Consider the following 20728-nt stretch of genomic DNA (forward strand, 5'->3'; position numbering starts at 1 on the left):
GGCGAAGAACTCGTTGAGGAGTTCAGCCTTGTCCCCTCTGTCCGTCACCAATTGTTTCTGCCCATTTAGCAGGGGTCCTATTCCTCCCTGGGCCTTCCTTTTACTCCCTATATATCTAAAAAACAATTTCTTATTGTCTTTTACTTGGGTTGCCATCCTCAGCTTCATGGTAGCTTTGGCCTGTCTAACTGCCTCCCTACAAGCATGAGCAGAAGAGGTATATTCCTCTTTGGTGATCTCTCCCTGTTTCCACTTTTTATGTGCTCCCCTTTTGGCCCTTAGTCTGCCCTGGATTTCTCTGGTCAGCCAGGGAAGCCTCCTGGCCCCTTTCCCTCTTTTACCTCGCACGGGGATCGTCTCGCTTTGTGCGAGAAGGATAGCTTCCTTAAGGCACAGCCACCCTTCTTGGGCTCCCATCATTTCAAAACTACTACTCTGCAGTGCATCCTTCACTAATCGCCTGAGTTCGCTGAAATCAGCTTTCCTAAAGTCCAGCACGTTCACCCTACTGGTTACCTTACCCACTCGACGCCTTATGTTGAATTGTACTTTTAGGTGATCACTGTCCCCCAGATGGCTACCGATCTGTAGGTCCCCTACTATGTCATCCCCCGTTGCCAATACCAGATCCAGTAAGGCATTCCCCCTAGTGGGACCCTGTACCTCCTGCGTCAGGTGGAGGTCCTGTACACAGGTTAGAAACCTGCGTGAGCGGTGGGACTTTGCTGTCTGTGTCTCCCAGCAGATGTCCGGGTAGTTTAGGTCCCCCATGACCACCGCCTCTTTAGCTTTTATGGTCTCTGAGAGTTGCCTCAGGAGCCCCAAATCTATTTCTTCCCCTTGATATGGGGGTCTGTAGCAGACCCCTACCACCAAATCCTTTTCTCCTTGCCCCCCATGTAGCCTAACCCACAGTCCTTCTACTTCCTCATCCTTTGATTCTGTCTTGATGAGGGTTGATGTATATTGCTCCTTAACATAGAGCGCAACCCCTCCCCCCCTTTTCCCCACTCTGTCCTTTCTGTACAATCTATAGCCCTCAATATGTACCGCCCAGTTGTGGGATGGATCCCACCAGGTTTCCGTCAGCCCCACTAAGTCGTAGTCGTTTAGTGCAACCAGGAGCGCTAGTTCATCCTGCTTGTTCCCCATGCTCCTAGCATTAGTATATAGGCACTTGAGCCCTGTGACTGGTGCTTTTGCTACCCCCTCGCTCCAAGTCCTAAAGGGCTTTTTGTCTCTAACCTTCCCGTTCCTTACCTGTGCCGTATTGCTGTCCACCCCCTGTCTTTCACGTTCCCAAAGCTCTCTTTCTTCAGGCTGGGCTGTCCTTGTGGGTGCCACCTGGTTTGGTGGTCCACAGCCTCCCCCACCCTCATCTTCCCCTCCCCCCGACGAGCCTAGTTTAAAGCCCGCCGGAGGAGATCCGCCAACCTGGAAGAAAACACAGGCTTACCTTTGGGGGACAGGTGAAGCCCATCCCAGCTGAGCATGTCCCTCGTTGTAATGTATGGGTCATTGTCCAGGAAGCCGAAGCCTGCCTCGAGACACCAATTCCGAAGCCGCCAGTTGGTCTCTCGGATGCAGTTCTCATGCCGTCTTCCGCGTCCGTTCACTGGTAGGATGGAAGAGAATACCACCTGTGCATATTCTGTCCCCAGCTCCCCCACTACTGCCACCTGCTTGGGCATGGCTGGGGCCGGGGCCGGGGCTAGGTCCGGGGCCAGGGCTGGGGCCAGGGCTGGCACCTGGCTCCTTGCCAGCCCTGCTGGTACTCCCCAGCCATGACCTGCAACCCCCCAGCCCTGACAGAGGGGCCCCCTGCAAGCCCCACTTACCACACAGGCTCCAGGAGTGAAGAGTGAGGCTGAGAAGAGCCCCAAGCTGTGGCTGACTGACAGCCTTAGGCCCCACCCATCCTCCTTCCCCCCCCCTCAGGGCAGGGCTGGGGGTTTCCTGCCCTGTCTGCAAACAGCTCTTGCAGGCTGGAGCTCAACCAGCCTGCAGAGCTCTTTGGAGAAGCAGAGACTCTGTGGGTTTCTCTGCTAAAAACAGACATTTGCATTTTCTCTGATAAAAAGGGGAAATTCATGGTTTTCTCCATTTTTCCATGGGAAATGGAAAACTGGATCCCTGCTGATCAGCCAGTTTGACTGCAGCTCTGAAGTTCTGCTGCTGTAAGTGCTGCATTTATACCTTTCCTTAGACCTTAGAATAGGAACAATCTCCATTAGGCTCAGAGCAAATGATTATAAATTACACAAAAACATCTTACACTAAAAGAATGCTAAATTTGAAAAGTAATATAATCAAGTAATTTAAAGCCTGTATCTTAATGCATGTGCAACAGGAGGGTGATTTAAAGTTGCTTTGAATTCTGTCTGTTCTGAATTTTGCTTTTATAACAATGTTTACTTTTGTAACCTTAGCACTTGCTTTTTATATGTAATTTCACAACTTTAAAAAACAAATGAAAAATACTATATTGTATAGAGCTATTCTGAAGCCTATGCAGACATCTGAGAGGGAATTAAGATACTTGGGGAAAGGTTAGTAAAGCAGCCTTGAAATTAACTTCTAAAATTTCTTTTGCTTAGGAGCCAGAGAAGAAAGCCTGACTAGGTAAAGGAACAAGGGAAGTGGCCTTTAGGAATCAGTGGTATAATGTTTGCTTTAGTGTGGGGCAAAGTGCTGCCCCACAATATAGAGTCCTGGACTCCATAATAGGAGGAGGATATAGATCTAAGATGCATCAGTGGTGGGGTATAAATCCCTTTTTGCTGAAGGAGGTAGGACTATGTACCTTGACAGGGACATATCATGGAAAAAATGCAATCTCACCCTTCTGTGAAAGCCCATGTCCAGAGGGTAAGAAAAATGCCGATTTTGGCAGCAAAAATGGTGTAAATTCTCCTCCTTGCAACACTGAATTGTGTTGCTGCTCTGCAAAACCAGTTCTCAGAGCATGTTGTACTCTGGGCCACAAATTACATGCACTGGCTGTTTCCTGCAACCAGAAAGTGGAGGCGGACCATGGGATGGAAGGATGAGGTACTCCTTTACTCCTTCACTTCTCTCCTCACTCTGCTGTCTGATCCCACATTATGCTGCTGTCCTTTGAGGAGGACAAAAAAACCTAGTGAATTGGCATCTGGGGCTTTTGAGCATTAAGGCCATATCCAGATGAGTGAGTATGTGCCTGTTGTAGCATCTCAAAATAATTTGCGATGCTGCAATAGATACACTGGGAAAGAAAAAATGTTCCCCACGCTTCATATTTGCCATGAAGACTCTAAATTTGGTACTGGGAAATCCAGGGTGCATGGGATCAGGACAGGGCGCTGTATGAGCTGATTTGCCATGGGCCTTGCAGCCTGCTTAGATTGGGTCTGGAGATGGGAGGGGAGTGCTCCAGGTAGGAGAAGCCCCAACAGCCAGGCTTAGAGCCCTCCTGCCCTGCTAAAGCAGCCTGTGCACACAACTCTTCTTTGCATGAAACTTAAAATTCTATCAGTTAATTGGCTGTACCTTTCAAGGGTAAAATTGCTTTGTCTAACTGGTTAGTGTAGAACTAGTGTTTCTCTCCTCTTTGAAAATACAGTTTAAAAACATCCAGTTGAACATTCCTCTGACACAGGCAGTATATCCTGTCTCCCACCTGTACAAAAGCACAAGGGATATCCTGGAACACTGTACAATGTGCTCATTCTCACAGAAATGTCAGTGTTAAAAAATTGTATTTTATTTTTAATATTCCAAAACCAGAGAAAAGGAGACTTGGAGAAAAATAATGCCTTTTTATAGTTACTTTTCAAAACAAAATCTCTTCACCAATATAAAAGTACATGGCTTGGATATTCTTAGATGTAGAGTATTTACTTGTGTTACAGGCAAAAATGATGAATTTTCAATTTTTAAAATTTAAACCATTCTTTGACTAAAATAAAAAGATTCTTTTCTTATAAACAAAACAAAAATAAGCAAAGAAAACAACCCTACCTCCCAACAATTTCTAGGATTGGTTTGTTTTTCTGTTTTCAAAATTCATTCTCATGTAAGACAGTTCTGAAAAGCCAGGTTTGTTTATTTTTATAATAAAAAGCCTCTGAAGACAGAGGGAAGGACAATTTTTTCCAAAACTTACTGTGCAAAAAAACAGGTTTTTAGGGTTTTGTTTTCTTTTATTTGTTTATTTTTTAAACTAGTTGTTTTTATGTTACCAAGTTAAATTTAATTAAAACGACATTCTCTTTATATGTTGACTTTAGCAAAATTACTCAAAATCAGTGTAACAGATTAATGACAGACCTGTTGTCCATCTTTCTGAGACAGTAGGTAGACAGTACGTCTTTTCCTCAGCCTTGCTTGTTCTATTAGTTGCAATCTAGCCTGAGTGAAGAGACAATTTTTCCTATTAAACTTTTTCAGAAATATTTTGAAAAAAATGGCTTTGTGAAGATTCCAATCTGAAAAAATACTTAAGTAAACTTTCTACACTTTTTCTACATCTTTTTTCCTTATACTTTTAACAGCCTTACTAATTTAGAAAAGTGGTCATCCCTAATCTGGATGGGTCAGATGAAGACAGAGACAACTCCAGTTCTAGAGGTAGGAAATGTGCATTTTCCACCTCTATGAAACTTTCTGTTTTTTAGCTCAGTTACCTAGCAATGCACATGCCTGACCTGGCAGTGCTAAAAATATTTGAATGTGTAAAATTTAATCATAGATAATAAGTAATTCCTTTTAATCCTGTAGAGTAATTTGCTGAATAAGGGGGAAGAATGTGGCTTCTCACCTGTTGAGCACAGTTAGCCAAAGGTGACTTGCTGAGTGTGAATCAAAGTAATTTCTGAAGTCTTTAAGTATGTATATTTAAAATTGCCTTCTTGCCTTTCCATGTGCTCAACTACCTAAATAATGTCCAGTAACCCTGCTGGTTTAACTCAGCAAGCTCATTCTTTAAGGGATCCCAACATCACTTTTTTTGTTTGAAAGATATAAAGATTGAAAGATGTGTAAACATGTCCGCTGTAGATGCTTCTTGTTTTTATAAATGGGAACACTTATGAAACTAAACAGGATTTCTATTAGATTCATCCAGATATATGAACACTTACCAGTGTGTTATATGTATATAAATCATGAAACAAAACACAATACCAGGGAGGCATAAGACTCACATCCTTGTAGTCTGAAATCCTCAATTATTCACCAAATTTCCACAACATAGACAGCAGCAATTAAAACTTTCCCACCCTGCTCTATCAGTTGTAGTGTACAACGCAAAGAGAAGGTGTCATTGTACCTCTGTTATCCTTCATAATGCAGGAGTTGACGCAGCTTTGTGTTTCAGTTCAGATGCAGAAGTTTAGAGGGAGACCCTGTGTGTTTTGTTCTCTTTTTTCCTTTTTTTCCATGGGGCTTTCCCCTATCTTCTCTGCATTGCTTAATCCTGAAATAATTAATCTGAACTGACAAAGCTGTGCTGTATGTCTGGGGAAAACTCAGCACTGATTTACTTTAGCACTGATCTTGATGAACACTTCTGGGCATGCCTACACTGAAGACTGCAGTGCAGGATAGAGATACCCAGTACCAGATCTAGCCAGGGCAATACAGGTCTGCTGAAATGACAAATCTGCTTCTTACCAGGGTAAGTTATCTAGTTACTCCTGAAGTGAGAGATTCCTTCAAGTAGAATTGTTGCTAGATGTCATATAGGTGACACGGGTAACAGGTCACACATACCCATGTCACTATCAATATGCTCTCATGAAGGACAATTAGCCAACCTGGAGCAGTGCATTGCCAAGGCTAAACTGATTGCAGTATGTGGTCTAGCTTGGGTATTTCTATGCTCCACTGCAGTCTGCAGTGTATTTATACAAGTCCATAGCGATGAGAAAAGACTGTTGATGTTCAATTTTTCCCTTGATATGTGAGAATCACTAAGAAGGTGTCAGTTTCCTAGTGATTTCAGCCCCTCATTTTCCTTCTTTCCCATCTTGTTATGTCAGTTTCTTGTTATAGGAATTTTTTCTATTATGAGACTAAAGTCATTACTGGTGCTGTTCCTTATGTCATGTTAACCACCCGGTAAACCATCTTTCCACCTCTCTAGGAAGCCAATCTCGGAAGAGGTTTTTAGTCACTATGGCTTATTTAGTCCTTAGCTTTTTGGTTAGATGGCTGTATTTGATCAGACTTTCTTTTATTATGTGTATTTTTATGTAACTGTATCTGCCATAACAAGGTCAGGCTGAATGGAAGGACGAGAGTTCATATACTCCACTGCTGCAAGGCAGGCTCTGTGCCAAGCTATAGCTTATGCATGCAGAAAGGTAGAGTGGGGCCTTAGATGTTTTTTTCATCCAGGAGGATCTGGCTATAGGACAGGCTTCAAGAAGAGGTTAGGTGAATCCAAGTCTACTAATCTTATGAAACATTAAAAGACCCTCAGCTGTTCAAGCATAAAAAGAAAACAAAGTGCAAAATTTAGCATTTCTTCTTTTCTCCGCATACACAGTCATCTCTCATCTAGCACTTTTGGAAGGCAGGGTTCAAACTTTTTAAATAGTAACATATACATAAATGCATTATGGCTTCTGCTTATCAGGAATTTATCACACCCTTTGTCACATTTGAGCCAGCAAAATTAAACCATTATCTGGTTACAAACTTAACATTTTATAATGTTCCTTTGAGTTCTGCTTCAAATCTAAAACATACCAATTAACCAACTGTGCTTGGGAGAAGTATACATCGCAGACTGTTTGATAGTGGAGTGAATGAGAGTCTTGAGTTCCTTGTGAAAACCCTTGCTGCTTCTGGTGATGAAGCATTTTGATAAGCTGGTTTCAATAACACCAGCCAGTGTTCCTTCACACTAAGTACAGGAGTTCAAGAAGCCCGCAACAGAAGCACTTTAACTTTCAAGCTTTAAGCTCTAATGGTTAGGTTGGGAGGAGGCAGAAGACATGTTGGCCTTTGGCAGGGGTAGGGCATGAAGCCTGCCCACACAACCCAAGTCTAGAAGGTGTGTGTGTGGGGGGGAGGGGCTCTTGCATGGCTCCCAGCATGCCCCATGGGCTACCCATGCTGCTGAATACTGCAAGCAGAGCCAAACAGCTGAGCCACCCCTGATTGGCTGGTGGGGACAACAAAGCTACCCACCTGGACCATATACGGCAGCAGCTCGTCATAGCTACCACATGCCCACTCAGCATACCCTGTGCACACCAAGTGTGCGTGTCTGTGTGTATGTTGGACACCTTGGTTGTGTGTGTGTGCATGTACATGTGTGTGCATGTGTCCCCCAGATGCCTGCATTCCTGCATGCCAATGCTCGTGGCTTCAGCCCCACACAGCAGCAGGCTGTCCAAATCCATAAAGCCCTGCCCAACTAGATCCTCACCTGCACAGACTGGGAGCCTCCCCAGCAGAGTAGGACCAGAGGGCATTGAGTGCCTCTGCACTGGTGCTTGAACCATAGGTGTCCAGCCCTGGTCTCTTCTGGCAAACCCACACTCTTCTGGACAAACCTGGGCACTGCTGCCCACAACCCACATCACCCCCCCTTCCTTTCTTCCTTCCCAAGACCCCCAAGGGCATGTACTAGGGAGAAAGCAGTGCAGGGAAGAGACATTTTAATCACATGTTGAAGCTACCAAACTTGTATTTTGTTTATTGAACTAAAACTGTGCAATATTACTTGCTCCAGAACTTGGAACCTTCTTCTCCGAAAATGTTGAGAAAGTGGGGAAAGACCCTGGCTGCACTGGGTGGTTATGATGTTGAGAGAGAGTGCGGAGTGGGCACTTGAAGGGGTTCAACTTAACAAACTTGAAACTTGGGGTGGCAGGGGGACTGCTGCACATGAAACCACTGCCTCTGTGTTTAATTAAATGTCACAGCTCCCAAACATTTTATGTGCATAATAAAGAAGAACTGTGGAACATCGCCTGCTCCAGAACTTGGACCGGAGCTCAGGGGACTGCTATCCTCCCTTGCAGCAAGACCCAGACCCACAATGGTGTAGGGTGGTGGGCTGCCCCTCCCCACCATTCTGAGCACTTCTGCCCCCTTCTGGGACTACCCTAGAACCTCTTTGGGGCACTATGCTTACACTGGTGAACACCAGCATCCAGGAAAGGTGGGCATCAGGTTTCAGACATCTGGGTTCCGCTCCCCTCTTGCAGTGCTGCTTCCTGAAGCAGGGCCTGCTGGATGCCTTACTGGCTTTTTGAACCATGAGTCTGCAGTTCCCATGTACCATATCTCTTGTTCCAAGGCCCCCTACACTCCAGCATTTCCTAATCAATGTGTAGTGTGGAGTGTTCTGCCTCACCACTCCAGTGTGGAAGGACAGCAGTCTTCCCACAGGAGGCAGCACTGATGTCACCCAGGGGTGTTGTAATTGGATCCCAGGTGCTCTTTGACCCTGTGCATAATCTCCTTATCTTAGCGTTGTAACTCTCAGATCCATAGCAGTATGTGCGGCCTTTCTCAGGGCATTTGTACATCACAATCTTTCCTGTTTATGCCACTGCAACTGCGTTTGTGTTTGTATGAGTGGAATTTCCTGCTACTTTAAAAGTTTTTTTGGTGCATTAAAGTAAAACTGCTTGGACATGTTTTATTTTGCATCGCCACCACCTAACATTGTCCTATCTATGGATTTGTGGTGTACAAACAGTAAGCAACTTAAAGACTTGTTATTACTTCCTTTCACCATCAGGTGGTGCTGGGCTATTTCGGCAGTTCAGGGCTTTGGCCAGTAGGTGTTGTGTGATTTTATTTTCTGGGGTTTTTTTTCTTCCTCTCCCTCCTCCTGCACTCCTCTCTCCTCTGGCTCCACAGCTGACTGCAAGCAGCCAGGGCATGGTACGGCACGGGGTGGGGGGGGGCACAGAATAATTAATACAGGGAAATCAAGAGAAATGGAGGAGTAACCCAGTACTGTGCCTCTGATATATTACCCCATGGTAATTTTGCCACTACCTCCACCACCTCCTCCACCATCTACAGTGCTACCCCTGCCCCCTACCCATGTGCCCCCCGACTCATGCTCCCCACCCACTGCACCTGCCATGGTGTTCATAAATGCCAAGCACAGCAACATCACCAGAATGGTAAGTCTGCAACTTTGTTTGCAGTGTGGTACCCCAAGACTTCAAGATTTTAAACCTTCCTATTTCTTATAATTGACATTCTCATTCCAGAAACATGATGAATAGTCCAGGCAGACACTGCCTGCCAGATCAGCCCCTCAGGATATGCAGCATCCTGGGTAATAGATAGGTAATAACAGAAATGTCTCACCAACCTTGTGCTGTGGGGAGAGCGGGGTTAAGAAGGTGGTTTTGGATTGTGGTCCAAAATCCCATTGTCGTCTTTCTTCCCCCTCCCTGCTGAAAATTTTTGCTGTCAGAAATTGCACAGGATAGGACCAAGACCAAAAAGAAAAAGCATGAACAAGAAGCAAGTTATTTAGTATACTATAGAAAATAGTGTAATAGATAGTGTTTAGATATTGTATAGATAGATAGATCAATAGATACGGTATAGAATTATAGAAATTACTGTATAGTGTATACATATTGTATAGATAGATACATATTGTATAGAATTATAGGAAAAAGTGTATACTTAGTGTATAGTGTATTAATTATATCATACTATAATAGTGGTTTAAAACATGCTGTATACGTGATGGGGAAGAAAATCCTGATTCCTTTTTTCCTACTATTTGCCTATTTTCCCAATTTTTAAAAAATGTTTTTGAATTTATTTATTATTTAAATATATTTTGACTTATTCCTCTTTTGATTAAAAAATCATGTAAATGCACCACATTTTTTAAATAAAGGTTTGAAATGTTGTCTATCTATATGTATGGCATGTATTTTTCCATATGCAAATTGGCATGCATGGCATTTTGTGTGGTTCAGGCATGGGTGGGGTGGGTTGGGAGAGGTGATGACCGCACCTGGCCACCTCAGCCAGTGTGGGGATGCTTTGACTGGGGGCATTTATGGAGTGATGGCATTACTGGAAAGAGTTGCAAGATGGACTATTATGGGAGGATGAATGCTTGTCCAACGCTTGCGTTATCCCCAACCCCAATGTATAATGATCCTGGCAAGCCTGAGGGTGTGGCACTTTTTTTCGAGAAAGAGTCCCACAGGGCGAAGACTGTGAAAGCTGGTTTACATACACCTCCTACTGTAATTTATTGGGAAAGACATTATTGGGGGTAGATTTGTACTTGCCCCACCCATGCAAGAATCCATGAAGAATTACACATGAGACTTAACTCATTCGAAAGCCCATGGTGTGCAAATACTAACTCGGCACACCAAAATAACCTGAGTTAAAATTTTTAAAGGCGTGGTAAATATGTTGCTCCAAGTCAGTGCCTTATTTGATTGTCAAGATGGCTAATTAGATTAGAAAAATATTTTATTGTTAGAATTTTTGAGGACCAGACATGTCCTTGGCAACTTTACCTTTCTTGTATACTGGGCAATGTTTTCTTCTTGTATCAACTGCATACTTGGTGCCATTGTAGCACTACTAGTGCCTCTCCATCCTGTAAAAGTCTGGATAAATGTTAAGGGTTAGGACTTTTTTTGTTTTGTTTTTAACTTGCCATGGAAACTAGGTATTCTGTTTGCACAGGAAGGCCTTGGTCTTCCTTAGGATTCTATCATTTTAAATTGTGTTCTTAATTTTTGCATAAATTCTGAGAATTAATAAAATTACATTACATTACTATTTCTACTTTACAAGTTTAAATACATTAATTTTAACACAAATAAAACAAAAACAAGGGGGGAAAAGGGAAATAAAAGGATGACAATAAAATAAACAATTTAGTCAGCCTCCTTGATCTTTGGCATGGTTGAACTCTGCAAGGTTATGGAGGTGATGCTTTGCATGATGTACCATTTTTGTAGCCACTCTTCAGGATTTCATATCTTATTAAGAAGTTTTGCTTTACATTTTATAATCCAGAATAGTTGACATTACAATCACTTATAGTTGTAGCATTTTACAGACTCAGTAAAACACTATCACTACACATAACACAGTCAAGCTTGATTTCTTTCTTGTACCTAGCAAACTTCATGATACACATCCTCAACTAACAGGATAGGGTAAGAGGAGGAGCAGGCTGAAGTGCTCTGGGTCAGAATACAAAGGGGTTGCAGGGAAAGGGACTTAACAGTGGGTGTCTACTACAGACCACCCAACCAGGGGGAAGAGCTGGACCAGGAATTCTCAGGTCATCTTGCGGAGGCAGTTAAGTCGAGGGATGTGGTCATCATGGAGTACCTGGACATTTGCTGGGAAGAGCAGTCAGCCAGATATGACCACTCACATAGGTTACTTGTTGGGATACAAGACCTCCACCTAACGCAGGAGGTGCACAGTCCCACCAGGAGGTGCACTGTCCCACCACCACCAGACCCTGCTGGACCTGGTCCTGGCCACAGGCGATGACCTGGTGAGGGGACTCCGGATCCTCGACCACCTGTGCGATAGCGATCATCGACTACTGGAATTCCCCATCCAGTGCAGGGTATCAAGGATACGCTTAGCAATCTGGTGGTTGCACAAGAGGAAAAAGCAGACCTTTTAAACAAATTCTTTGCCTCATAGTTTCATAGTTTCATAGTAGCTAGAGTCGGAAGGGACCTAGGTAGATCATCTAGTCCGACCCCCTGCCTTGGCAGGAAAGAGCACTGGGGTCAGATGACCCCGGCAAGGTGCACATCTAACTTCCTTTTAAAAATCCCCAGGCTAGGAGCCTGCACCACTTCCCCTGGAAGCTGGTTCCAGGCCCTAGCCGCCCTGACTGTGAAGTAGCGCCTCCTAATATCTAATGTAAACTTACCCTCCGCCAGCTTGTGACCGTTATTCCTGGCCTCCATTTTTTCTGAACAAGGACCAGGACTTCTCCCTTTTTGGGGTACAGGATGGACTCAGGAGTAACTCCCCCAGGCCTAGGGTCAGGGAGGACTGAGTTAGGAAACTTCTGGAAGGGCTGGATGTGTTCAAATCAGCAGGTCCAGACGCTCTCCACCCTAGGGTGCTGAGGGAATTGGCAGGGGTCATTGCAGGGCCCCTGGCATGGCTTTACAAGCACTTGTGGTGCTCTAGCCAGGTTCCAGAAGACTAGAAGAAGGCCAATGTAGTCCTCATCTTCAAAAAAGGGAGAAGGGTGGACCCAGGCAACTATAGGCCCGTTAGTTTTACTTTGGTCCTGGGAATCTCTTTGAAAAAATTATCCAGGAGCATATCTGGGAGGGACCAGCATGGGGGAGATTGCTCAAGGTCAACCATCATGGGTGCATTAAGGGCAGGTCCTGTCAGACCAACCTGATAGCCTTCTATGATCAGGTCACAAAATCATTGGACACAGGTGTTGTGGTGGATGTAGTCTTTCTGGACTTTAGGAAAGGCTTTGACCTGTCTCCCACCCCATTCTCATTAAAAAGCTAGGTGACTGTGGTATTGATGCCTACACAGTCAAATGGGTTGGATATTAGCTAGGGGGCCACACTCAGTGTGGTGGTGGATAGGTCATATTTGAACTGGAGGGATGTGGGCAGTGGAGTCCCCCAGGGCTTGGTTCTCAGGCCCATATTGGTCAATTTCTTTATCAGCTACTTGGATGAGGGGGTGAAAACACCCTGTTCAAATTCGCTGATGATAGCAAGATTTGGGGTAAGGTGGGCATGCTAGAAGGGAGGGACAGGATACAACTGCACCTGGACAGGTTACAGTGGTAGGCAAATGTGAATAAGATGGGATTCAATACTGACAAGTGCAGGGTACTGCACTTGGGCAGGAAGAACCAGAAGTATACCTATAGGCTGGGGAACTCCCTTCTTGAAAGCAAGGTGGTAGAAAGAGATCTTGGAGTCATTATCGATTCCAAAATGAATATGAGCTGCCAATGTGAGGACGCAGTCAGCAAGGCTAAACGCATCTTGTCATGTATCCACAGATGCATCATGAACAGGTCCAAGGAGGTGATCCTCCCCCTCTATGCAACACTGGTCAGGCCACAGTTGGAGTACTGTGTGCAGTTCTGGGCACCACACTTCAGGAAGGATGTGGACAACATGGAGGGGGTCTAGAGGAGGGCCACTCGCATGATCAGGGATCAGCAGGGCAGACTCTATGAGGAGAAGCTAAGGGACTTAAATCTGTTCAGCCTTCACAAGAGAAGGCTGAGAGGGAATCTAGTGGCTGTCCATAAACTTACCAGGGGGGACCAGAGGGGATTGGATGAGATCGTGTTCCCCTGAGCACAACTGGGAGTAACAAGGAACAACAGCCGCAAGTTGATTGAAAGTAGGTTCAGGCTAGACATCAGGAGACGCTACTTCACAGTCAGGGTGGCCAGGATCTGGAACCAGCTTCCACTTTCAGGGAAGTGGTGCGAGCTCCTACCTTAGGGGTCTTTAAAAAGAGGTTTGATAACTACCTAGCTGAGGTCATTTGAACTTAATTTTAGTAGGGGTCATAAGAGCTGGCCCTTTAAATCCTTCCCTGAGTTTTCCAGCCCAGATAAGGATGGTTGAGGAGTTTGCCTGCCTCCCCACAGTTCCTCACTCTGCTTCTCCAGTCTTTTCATCCACAGGCAAACCCTTCCCTAGCTCAGCATTCGCCCAGACCACTGCTCATCTGCTTTTCCCAGAGGTTGCTTCAGCTCCTCAGGCTTCGGTGAGTACCTGCATCCAGAGTTGCTTGGCTCATCATCCCAGTTTTGCTCCTCATCACAGTTCCACCTTTTCCAGCTGGCCCTTGCTCTGGAGGCAATTTATCTCTTCCCATTGCATGCCTTTTACCTTCTGGCTCCTCCCCTGGGAGCCAATCCACCCTGTCCTTGCTCTCACATGTGGGCTTGCCAGGTTCTGGGCAAGGCTTCATTGGGAACACCTGGGTTTCTGGTGCCTGGTGTTGTTCTGCCTTTCCTGCCATGGTCCAGCCATGGGTAAAGTTTCTTCTTTGTTTCTGGTGGCATATCTCCCTTTCCCCCATAACAGGCACTGTATTGGGTGCCCTTTCACAAAGTGTAGCTTCTATAGCTTGTCTCCATGCCATGCTTATCACATTACAGCTTAGTGCTAAGTTTACCATTCTTCCTTATGTTAAGGGAAGGAAATATATCTGAGGTTTTAGTGGAATGTCTATTATCCTTCATTATTTAGAAGGTTTAGTACATATTGTTTACTTCTAGGAATATAACTTGTCCCAAAGAAATAATGGCTTCCAGTTATAACTCTTGGCAAGTCTTTACTATGGTAAAAGCAGCACTGGGCTTTATAAATCTTGCTTTGTGCCTGTTGACCCTTTACTAATGGATTCATCCTGTATATCTAATAAGCAATGTATGTGTGCATCTTGATGTCAGGTACTGTACCGGATTGCTGATAAAGACTTCTGTCAGAATTTTTCTCCATTTAATGACTGAGAAGATCCTCAAGGAATTCATTTCTAAAAGGATGAGAAGAAAGTGATCAGGAACAGTCAGCATGGATTAACCAAGGGCAATGCATGCCTGACCAACCTGATTGCCTTCTATGATGAGATGACTAGCTCTGTGGATGAGAGAAAAGCAGTGGACATGATACACCTTGACTTTAGCAAGGCTTTTAATATAGTCTCCCATAGCTTTCTTGCAAGCAAGCTAAGGAAGTATGGGTTAACTGAATGGATTGTAAGGTGGATACAAAGCTGGTCTCAACAGGTAACGATGATCAATGGCTTGATGTCTAGTTGGCAGGTGGCATCAAGTAGAGTGTCCCAGGGGTCCGTTCTGGGCTTGGTTTTGTTCAATATCTTCATTGAAAATCTGGAAGATGGGATGGAGTACACTCTCAGCAAGTTTACAGATGACACCAAGCTAGTGGGAGTACTAAATATGCTGGAGGGTAGGGCTAGGATTCAGTGTGACCTAGACAAATTGGAGGATTGGGCCAAAAGAAATCTCATGAGGTTCAAGAAGGCCAAGTGCAAAGTCCTGCACTTAAGACAGAACAATCCCATACACCACTACAGCTTGGGATCTGACTGGTTGGGCAGCAGCTGTGCAGAAAAGGACCTGGGGGTTACAGTTGGACAATGAGATGAATATAAGCCAACAGTATGCCATTGTTGAGAAGAAGGCTAAGAGTATACAGTGCCCACTTAGGAGTGTTGCCAGCAGATTGGGGGAAATGATTCTTCCCCTCTATAATGCACTGGTGAGGCCACATTGTACCAGAAGTAATGATCTCTAGTTGCAGCAAGGGAAGTTTTAGTTCGATATTAGGAAAAACTTTCTCACTAGGAGGGTGGTGAAGCACTGGAATGGGTTTCCTAGAGAGGTGGTAGAATCTCCATCCTTGGAGATTATTAAGGCCTGGCTTGACAAAGCCCTGGCTGGAATGATTTAGTTGGGGATGGCCCTGCTTTGAGAAGGGGATTAGACTAAATGACCTCCTGGGGTGTCTATACATGAGCAGTGAGGCTGCTCTGAGATGCAATAATTATAGCGTGTCAGAGCAGACTAGATTAATCGTGTCTGTTTGAGTGTGGTAATTACTGCCCTCCAGCAGACTCTAGCATCTCATATATCAGCATCCCTATGCTGAAAAATGGTGGTGGGGGTGATTTAACTAAATCTTGTCTGATAAGCTTTAGTAGAATGTCCCCACTGCCATTTTTCAGTTAATACACAAGACACTCTGGGTACTTTAATTAGAGTGGCTCTGAGAGCTGCTTTAGTTAAAGAGCCCCACCCCCCAACCACACACACACTCCTGGAGAACATATAGAAATGGCCCTTAGGTCCCTTCCAAATCTAATTTTATATGATTCTATGACTTGTCAAGTATTAGGGCATGTCTACACCAGCCCACTGAGCATTGTACTTGTGGGCTGCCTGTACTTGTGTTTTGGAAGATGGTGTGCAGTAATGTGTAGTAATGTAGCTTTTTGAGGGCAGTGCTGGGCATATACCTCCACCACTAAGGTGGTGGTGGCACATTCCAATGAGACAGCATATTACCTCCTATTGCAAGGGAGCATGTGTGGAGAAGGAATGTCATTGTTTACTTCAGAGCTTCTTGGTGCAGTTGCTAAGGTGGTAGACATGGTTGTAGAATTTCAATTTTCAGTTTCCCGTTTCTCTAAGGCACACATTCATTTAAATGAATTGAAAACTATTTGGGTTCTTTTGTCAGAGGGTACAGTTTGACATTCTATGCCTGCTGGTATGCTTCATTTTATTTTCTAAAATGGTTGCTGTGGCTATACTTGAGAGTTCATCTGGTCCCAGGAATTATCTATAATAGGCTATCATATTGAAGTATCTGTGTGATTTATAACAAAAAGCTCTGATTCTATTTTATATTAAGGTCTGTTGGAGGAGATGTGTGTTTTGATCACTGCTTGGCTTGCATTTCCCTAAATATACCAAATCTGCTCAACTGCTATCCTTGGTTGTATGGCTTACCTGCTATCCTTCCGTGTGTAAGCTTATGCACCAGAATGACTGATGTATTTTTGAATGTTTCTGTTCTCAGTGATCAGTATAGTATTAGTTGCCTTTATGTGTGACATTTGTGCACCCAGCTAATCTAGATTCTTGAGAGGCAGGAGGAGCTTCTTACTAGGTGTCTGGCCAGACTGACAGAATGACTGACACATGCAAATTTTGGTGATGTGTATTGTGTGATCTCAGGTTCTTTCCGAGCCTTGCAACTGGCACATAACTGGCTTTGTTCTTTTAGCAACTGGCAGAATCTAACCCTTTTTCAGTTGCTGTATTTTCATTATTTCCCTGTCTTCAGTGTATTCTGTATTACAGTGTGCAGTTATTCACTAGCTAGTTCTCAGCTGAGTGAGTTTAAGGGCTCTGAGTACACACATTTGATTTCCTGCACTTTTCATGCCTATAGATAATCTCATATATTACTTTATCTTTACAATTTGATGATCACGAGTCAGCCATTTTGTGGAAATGTATTGTTTAATTATTTTTCTTCATTCTTGACTATAATTCTTGGCACGGCATTCTGCAGATTGAAATTGTTTTTGGAGTGTTTGTAGGATTTTATATGGGTCCTCCTTGCCTGCTGCAGACACATACAGGAACTGCTGTAGCATCTGGCAATTTTTGTCTATTCCAGCTAAAAGCATGGCTGCTTTTATTTTTGTATTCCATTTATATCCTGTCTTACTGTGATCTAAAGAATGTCCATCTGCTCTGGGCAGAAAACTGATATGTTGCCAGGATTGTACTCTGCTTGCTTGGGTGTTTCTGCTGTAATATTTTCTGTATTTGATTTCACATGCTTACAGGATCCAACTCACTTCTTGCACCATGTTCAGTGCTCAAGCTTGAAATGAAGAGACATCCAAGATGGTACAGTACTCAGGTGTTCCTCTTTATAGTCCTAACTCAAGTAAAGTAAAGTAAAGGTCTCCTACACCTAATTATATTATCATTCTAGAGCTGTTTTATCCTGGATTCCAGAGCATTGACTCTGACAAGGGAGAAGTGCCAGACTGGGAGAAATCCCATTGCTGATTTTACATGTAGGCTACTCAAATGCTACAATGATTGATGGTAGCAGAAATTCCTAAAATAGATATCTATTTTTGCCTATCTACCTGCATGCATTCTGTTGCATTTTTCATTCCTTAAGTCAAAATAGCTTAACTAGAAACTGAATTAAACCAAATGTTCCAATCCAAGGTTTTGTCAAAATCCATATGTATTAATATTTAGCCCATTGATTTTTCACATGCATCCCATGGTTGCTAGGACATATTAGAATGACATAGTTAGTCAGGCCTGTAGTACCCATATTTTGCAACTCCTGTTCTAAAATATTTGCCTTTCTCTGACTTTACAAAGTAGTTTTAAAAATAGATATTACTCAGGTTCTTTTCTGTTTTTAACAATGTCCTTGGAGAGTTTACCACAATGACTGACACTTACTACTTTATTACAATATTGAGTTATACCATCTCAGTAAATATCTATACTCATGCAGTCTATTCTAAACAAAAACTGGGGTCAGATAACATGATATGGCAGAGTTGAATATACCCCTCTCTCTGTTATTTTAGAGAATGGAGGGACCAGTTTTAGTAAGAGACCAGAGCTATCTGATTTAAATTACATACTTTGCAGCCCTTCCTTACATTAAAATCCTGCTTGCTACTGTTTGACAAGCAGGGAGATTAGGCATTAGTATTATGACTGAATTTTTTTGATGACAGAAAGAAAAATATTTCCGTTAACAAGCAATGACTGCAATGAAGAAGTCTGGCTCATTCATTTTCACCTAAATTGATCCATAGAACTATAAATTTTGACTTGACTCATCTGCTCAATTTCATTCTGTCAAGGATCAGTGAATGATCAGTGAATGATCTAATTGTGTGATACCTATAAAATGACTGTGTTTGCACACATCCTCATGCTCCTGAGTTTGCATTTCTTGTTCATTCTGTCTTAGGTTGTTCTTGGGGATGAGAAGGGAACTGGCTTTATGGGAAGCTGGGGAGGTTAAGTATGTTCTGGTGTGTGACAAGACACTGGATGGTAGCAACCTGGAAAAAGCTCAGTTCTACCTTTCTTTTTCTTCTGGCACTTACATCACTGCATTTTAAATGTGTCAAAGACAGGTACTGAAATAATATAGAGAGATGAGAATATGTAAAGTTGAAATGCAAATAGGAGACATTGTAGATAGCTTCCTTCCACTACCACTCCTATTCCAAGTCACTGGCTAGCTTCTGAAAAGAAGAAAAGGCTAAAAAAAAAAAGAAATATAGCAGACAATTTGTAATTTTGAGATACAAAAATTCATTTCGCAACAGGAAAATTAATTAAATTAAAATATACTTTATTAAAATGGTTCAATGCAGTGACTCTGATTAAGAAATAGTATTTTTCATATAAATTATGTTTTTAAACTAGATTTAAATACTTCACTAATGCTGTCAGTCATATATCCACTATATTATATTTAACTGAATAACTTCCTAATATTTTGCAAGGTGAAATTTCATGACAGCTGTGAAGGAACTGAAACTGGTGGCTTTTATAAACGAGTCATTTATAAAAATACAACGCAATTTCCTAATAAACTTTTTTTTACTTACATTTAATCCTCCACTTTGTTTGTAGGTTCTTTATCAGTGTTTCCTAATTCTAAAATGTATCTCTTGAAAAACATTTCTTAAAACTGTACCCATGTAGGGAGACATTTAATGATACTGTCAAGATAAATGTAGTGTCCATAAAAGAGGATGTTTATACATTATAATGCCTATTTATCTTTGTATTTCTGCCAGTATAAGTAAAACATTTGAACAGTTCTATTTTTTGTATAGTCTGTAATGAGCTCCATGGACTTGTTTTATATATGTATTTATTTAGTTCATTGAAATATTAATGCCTACACCCATCTAGGTAGTTATAAAGCAGTAAAGATAACACCAAAACTGACTGGTTTCACTTTGTGTGTGGGAATTGTGGGAATTGAGTAGATTTAAGGCTGTGGTACTATCTACTTTGCTAATATTTACACTTTCTTAAAGCAATAGTTTTGGATTTACTCTATAGCCTAGAACTAGCAATATATTAGATTGAAGTAGAAACGTCCAGCATGAGTCCTTTGCTCCTTGCCATTAGTGACTGCAGATAACAGGGACATTGTTGCATCACTTCCCCCCACACCTCTTGGAGTACTAGCACAAGGGACAGTTGTGAGGTCTTACATGGAAATACTATTGGTGGAAGAGAAACAGGGTGCCTCCTGTTTCCCCACTCCTTTGGTAGACCACAACACCTCCTACATAGGTAAGAAAAATATACCAAATATATAGCAATTATAACTTGGACTGAAGTCCTTGTAACTCCTTCCCTCTGCTAAGTTGTAGGGAAAATAACTTGACATACTCTTGGGGAACTTGTGCTACAATGTGCCTAAGTGTGTGAGCTGTGTCAAAAGTCCATAGTAGATGAAGAGTATAACTTTCAGTCAAATAGAGTCTTGAGACCTGCCTCTGAGAGGAAGGTTTTGGACAGCAGCTCCAAGGAAAGGAGTTTGAATGATTGCTTGTCACTCAGCCACTATCAATGCCCAGGATTGTTCAAGATTTTTTCTCCTATGGATGGGATCCCCTACTTATAAATATTTGCAAAAACACCAAAGCAAGGTGAGCTGGTGTGTGTTTGTGTGAACACAGTGGTTTGTTTTGCATGTTTTAAGACAACCTAAGCCATGAACTGAAAAGTGTTGAATTTCATATTCTTAAAAGAAATACCTTTCTCTCCTTAGTAGCACATAGATTTTTTTGGTATTACTTTTGTATTTTGATTCTTGTTATTCCCTACTAAGAGCTTAGAAATATTTGCTATGTCACTGAAGCACTAGCTAGTTTAGTTATTAATTTAACTTGGTACACAAGTATTTTGTATAACCACTGTATTTACCCAAAGGCAGGTGGAGAAGAAAGAATTCCATGTGCCCTTGTTTGAGCTCTCCTATATTTGGGATTGTTCTTTGTGGAACAGGTGGAAGTTCAACATACCATACAGAAAACAGAAGATGAGCTTCTATTTCATGCAGTCATTACTTTTTGTGAGTATAGCAACTACACTCTGAGACCAACGGTGAAACAAGAAGAAATTGCTCCTCTTAGGCTA

Source organism: Crocodylus siamensis, chromosome 8 (assembly GCF_052110815.1).
Source record: "Crocodylus siamensis isolate JL-2025a chromosome 8, ASM5211081v1, whole genome shotgun sequence".
NCBI classification, from domain to species: domain Eukaryota; kingdom Metazoa; phylum Chordata; order Crocodylia; family Crocodylidae; genus Crocodylus; species Crocodylus siamensis.